The sequence below is a fragment of the Oculina patagonica genome, chromosome 12, assembly GCF_052425735.1.
Source record: "Oculina patagonica isolate OP01 chromosome 12, crgOcupat, whole genome shotgun sequence".
NCBI classification, from domain to species: domain Eukaryota; kingdom Metazoa; phylum Cnidaria; class Anthozoa; order Scleractinia; family Oculinidae; genus Oculina; species Oculina patagonica.
Genome location: NC_135769.1, coordinates 30,649,029 through 30,654,520, shown reverse-complemented (window position 1 = coordinate 30,654,520; position 5,492 = coordinate 30,649,029). Strand labels below are relative to the sequence as shown.

The window sequence follows — 5,492 nt, the reverse complement described above, 5'->3', positions numbered from 1 at the left end:
TGTATGTGTTAAGGATATACATGTATGTGTAGAGTTTTTTGGCTCTTTACTTCAATCTCCTACTTCAATATTGTAAAAATTCCCATAACAAGCTCCCTGGTTCTTTCTCTGTGAAAACAAGCTTCATAAATTAAGAATTAAGTAACACAGATTGCAATAAATACCACTTTTTCTAGATCCTCTATCTTCGCACCATGGCATCATCTCTGCTATTTAGCAAGGAACCTATTGACACAGCAGCAAGTCACTGGTCCTTGTCTGTGTACACTGGAATCCAACTATAAGAGAACAGTCACATAATCAGTAAAAATGCACTGTATATACCGGGTAATAGAAACTCAGACAATATAGGCATTCACACAGCATTCATGGAAAGCAGGCATTTCTTTTATTATTAATATTAATTATCGCATCCTTTCTTAATATCATTGTAGATGACTAATGCAATTTAAATTTATTATGTAAAATAGGTATTAAGTAATTTTAAATAAGTATTATGTATTTTAAGTCCTGATGATTTCATCGTGTTGAAATAAAGATTAATTCAAGGCAAGCTCTGATAATAACATTATACATGTAATAATGTTGTATACCACTTATAATAAAATAATTCTTATGACTCACCCAGAAGAACACTGGTGTAATTGTCTTTTCCCAACAAATTCATCACTCTTGGAAAACTTGCCCTGCATAAGTCAACATCCAGCATCCCAGTCTGGAAGATCAAAGAAAACACTATTAAGATTGACCACTTGTAAATGGATGGATCGATGTTGTTTTGCTATAAAAATACATTCTTGAAGATAGTTAACCTCAATTTGATAATTTATGTGCAGTGACAATTTAATGCTCCATGTTGTTTTGCTGTAATTAATGTTCAACAGTCATTCTCAAAGCACAAATTAACCTCTGACCCGTAAAGGGAAAATGTACGATTTTGTTTGCCTTTTTGTGGTTATACTTGTAAGAGACAGGCTCCAGGCCATAGACTCCCCTGGATCCAGTACAAGTTAAGATCTACAAGGAAGGAAACCCTCAGATATGACCAAATGCCGGGTTTTGTTCAGATCACACACACACATCACTGATGTGATCACTTCCCTACTACAGTACAGAAGAAGTTCTGATAATAAGCTCCATGGTCCTTCTAAATGAAAACAAGTCCCATAAATTTGAAAGTAACACAAACTTAAATAAATACCATTTTTCTTAGGTCCTCTATCTTCACACCATGGCATCATCTCTGCTATTTAGCAAGAAACCTATTGACACAACAGCACTGCACGTCATTTGATCCTTGTTTTTGTACACTGGAATCCAACTAAGAAGAAAAGTTATTATAAATGATCAGTAAAATGTAGCATTATAAAACTTAATTCTTCTCGAAAACAAGTGTTGTAAAATTGAAAGTAACACAGATTTTAGTAAATACCATTTTTCTCAGGTCCTCTATCTTCACACCACAGCATCTTTGCTATTGAGCAAGGAACCTTTTGATACAGCTCCAAGTTATTTGATCCTTTGTCCATGTAGACTGGTACCCAACTACAAAAAAAAGGTTTTTATTAATGCTCAGTAAAGAATTAGCTCTATAAAAATTTAAAGCCACTGATAACAACATTATTATCTAAACCACTTGTAATAAATTGCTAAATCGAAAACATCCAAAGGCCATCACTAACTATATATATATATACTTAAGTTATAATTTTATATTTATTTTATTATGACTCACTAAGAAGAACGCTGCTGTAATATTTCCTTTCCCTCCAAATTCATCATTCTTGGAATACTTGCCCTGCATTAAGACAACATCCAGTATCCCAATTTGGAAGATTAAATAAAACACAAAGCAGATTAACCCTTTATAGCATTAGCATTTGCTGTAACAACACATAAAAATATATCTGAAAATATGCTCCAACACAGTATTCTCAGACACAATTTAACCTCAATTACCAGTCGAATTTCCGAAGGGAAAACTAACATTTTTTCTGAAAAACCAACAAGAAAGGATAGCTAATTTAAACTAGTGTTATTTTCAAAACAGAGTTAGTCTCCTCTACTAACTCTGTTCAAAATAAGCGTGTAAAAAAGTTAGCTTACCGTCCGCCATCTTTGAATATGAACGTGAAACTGCTGGACATCTACCATTTGTACTGTTGTCTCAAGAGACTCACTTCAATTCCGCCCCAGGCTCTTCTCTTCTTGCAGGTGGATATAAATTGTCATCCAGTGATCCATGCGCAAACCTGAAAAATTAAAAGAATAATTGCAAACTAACCCGCACAGCAAACGGGACAAATATCAATCTCGTTTTCGCTATTATAATTATCAGTTTTTTACACAATAAAAGACGTCGACCGTACGGTTGAGATGATAAACCGTAATTTTCCAATATTTCGTCAGACATGACTTCTGGCCTGACTTCTTCAGGGATGAACTGTGCAGTTCATTCCCTGAAGAAGTCAGAACACAGCCTGAAAAGTCCTGAATTCTTTGGGGAGTGAACTCTACAGTTCATTCCCCGAAGAAGTCAGGCCTTGTAAGGCCAAGTTAGGCGGTGCCGTGACTTCTTCAGGGAATGAACTTCACACTTCATTCCCTGAAGAAGTCACGGCACGGTCTGACCCGCGTGACTTCCTCAGGGAATGATTTGTTCATTCCATGAAGAAGTCAGACCATGCCTGATGAAATATTCAAATAAAAAGTTTATCATCCAATTTATACCGCTTTTGCTGAGTAAGTTTTTCTTTTCTTTAGGACTGTGAGATGTTCTGTATACATAATGTACAGACAATGCCGAAGATGTCCGAAGATTTTAGAAGTCATAGTACTTAACCGGAGTTTTTGAAGATGCTTCCGACGTTTTTCGATTATATTTAGGACCGTGAGATGTTCTGTATACGATGTACAGACAATGCCGAAGATGTCCGAAGATTTTCGAAGTCATAGTAACCGGAGCAGTTTTGAAGATGTTTCCGACGTTTTTCGATTATATTCTGAGTTCAACGATTGTTTGATCATTTATCCGGTTCGTGTCCAGTCCCACAATGAGTCTGGACTCGGTTTGGAGGATTCGATCATTTATAGAATTTTTTTCTCGAAATTTAATCGAATAAGTGATGCTCGGTTTAAGAGTTACTTGTTCGAATTTGTGAGACAGGCGTTGGATGTTGGCTTGTGCGAGTATGATAGATGTTTTCATCAGCAGAAGTTGAAATGTGAGACTTAAAATGACTGAACGATTTTTTCAGATAATGTTATTTATTATTTATCATTGAGCTAAGCCAAAATGGACTGTATCCTGAAAAGTAAAAATCTTATTCATCTACCCTAATGAATCTATTTGTACACCATGCCTTCCCCTCTTTGTAACGTCGATATGATTTATCTAGTTATTACAATTCAACAACAGCGGCAGCAAACTATATTATGAATAAAAATACAATACTAAAAATGTGAAAACAAAATTGTAAAATAAAATAAAGGATACCAGTTTCCTGAACCGGATCTGGAAAAAATATAACAAACAAAAGAAGAAGAAAGAAACAAAGAAGAATACAAAAGCATGTACACACTCGCGGTTTTGATACCAAATTGACACACTGATTTAGAAGGCACGAATCATAACCACTCTACCATAAATAGGCCTACACTGACAATCATACACAGTGATATATGACTTTACAGAGTCTTTCATGAGCATTATTTATACACGAGTTACATAGCCATACATTGTTAATGCCCCTACATATCCTAACAGAGTGATACATGTTTATGACGTTTTTTAATATATTCTAAGATGTTCGGTATGCGATGTTCAGACGATGCCGAAGAGTCGTAGTTACTGGAATTTCGAGGATGTTTCAGGCCTTTTTTTCGAACTGTATTCTGAGATGTTCGGTATACGATGTACGGGCGCTGCCAGAAATGTCCGAAGCTTTAATTCCGAAGATATCGATTGCTTTGGCAACGATCGTTTGATCATTTTTCCGGTTTTTGCCCAGTCCCTCAATGTGTCAAGACTCGGTTTGGAAGATTCCATCATTTAAAGAATTTTTGCTCGAAATTAAGTCGAATAAACAAACATGCTGATTTTTTAGGAGTTAATAGAACTTCGGATTTGTGAGACAGGCGTTGGATGTTGGCTTGTGCCGGAGTGAACGATTTTTTCAGATAAGATTATTTATTATAGCAAGTGAACTAAGCCAAAATGGGCTCGGACTGTATCCTGAAAAGAAAAAGTCTTCAGTGTTATCTACCCTTATGAATGTAATAATTGTACACCATGCCTAATACTCCCTTTGCAACGTTGATGTGATAAGCGGCAGTTACCATATAATGAATAAAAATACAACATTAAAAGTGAGTTAACAAAATGGTAAAATAAAATAAAGGATACCAGTTTCCTCAACCGCATCTGAAAAAAAAAGATCAAAAAAAGAACAAGAAAAAAATCAAAGAACACAAAAGCATGTACCCGCGGTTTTGATACCAAATTGACCTGACACTGATTTGGAAGGCATGAATCATAACCACTATAAAACTGTACCATAAATAGACCTACATAATCAAACATACATAAACTTACAGAGTCTTACATGAACATTACTTACACTAGTTACATAGCCAAACATTGTCATAAATAGCCCTGCATAACCTTACAGAGTAATACATGACCATACATACAGTAATACATATTGCCCTATATCCCTACATACTATTACATAGCCATACTTTGTCATCCATGGGCCTACATAATATTACAGAGTAATACATGACCATACATACGGTAATACATATTGCCCTATATCCCTACATACTATTACATAGCCATTCTTTGTCATTCATGGGCCTACATAATATTACAGAGTAATACATGACCATACATACGGTAAAATATATTGCCCTATATCCCTAGATACTATTACATAGCCATTCTTTGTCATTCATGGGCCTACATAATCTAGCTTAAGAGTGATACATAACCAGTTTTAGACTTATATTTTCCCCTTATTTCATCCCTACATGGCCATACTTTGTCAGTCATACACAGCCCCACGCAGCCATTCATAGTCATACTTTACTCCCATAACGATCTGGCGGGCAACCACGGTCTTCTACCTGTCTAATGTAATAAATAACTAACAAGTTAGTATACTTAACAATTATTCCACAAAAGCGCGCGTTGGATATGAGATGGCCGGCTATTATCATCTCACATTCAACAGGAGCAAGTGGAATAATTGTTTTACTATAAAGCGATCAAACGCCTTCAAATCCTCACTATACTGCTTTGTTTTCGGTGATCAGTGTATTTTTGTTTAGAAAAATCCTCAGGCACATAAATGAGTGAATCAAATGGGAATCACTCATGCGCTGTTCCCATCGTGGCTCTGTAGCTTAGATGGTAGAGCAGTGGACCTGTAACTTGAAGCTTGTGAGTTTGAATCCCACCTTAGCCACTGATTTTCTTTCAGTGGTCAGTA

General features: G+C 35.8%; 1 long non-coding RNA gene across 1 annotated transcript; it reads right to left on the bottom strand.

Moving 5' to 3' along the window:
- Positions 1 to 229: 229 nt before the first annotated feature.
- Positions 230 to 1,828, bottom strand: LOC144631423 (uncharacterized). Its single transcript, XR_013566731.1, has 5 exons — positions 1,736 to 1,828; positions 1,433 to 1,545; positions 1,202 to 1,321; positions 625 to 715; positions 230 to 278 (listed from the first exon to the last, which is right to left on the bottom strand). It is a non-coding gene; the product is annotated as an uncharacterized LOC144631423 (long non-coding RNA).
- Positions 1,829 to 5,492: the final 3,664 nt, after the last annotated feature.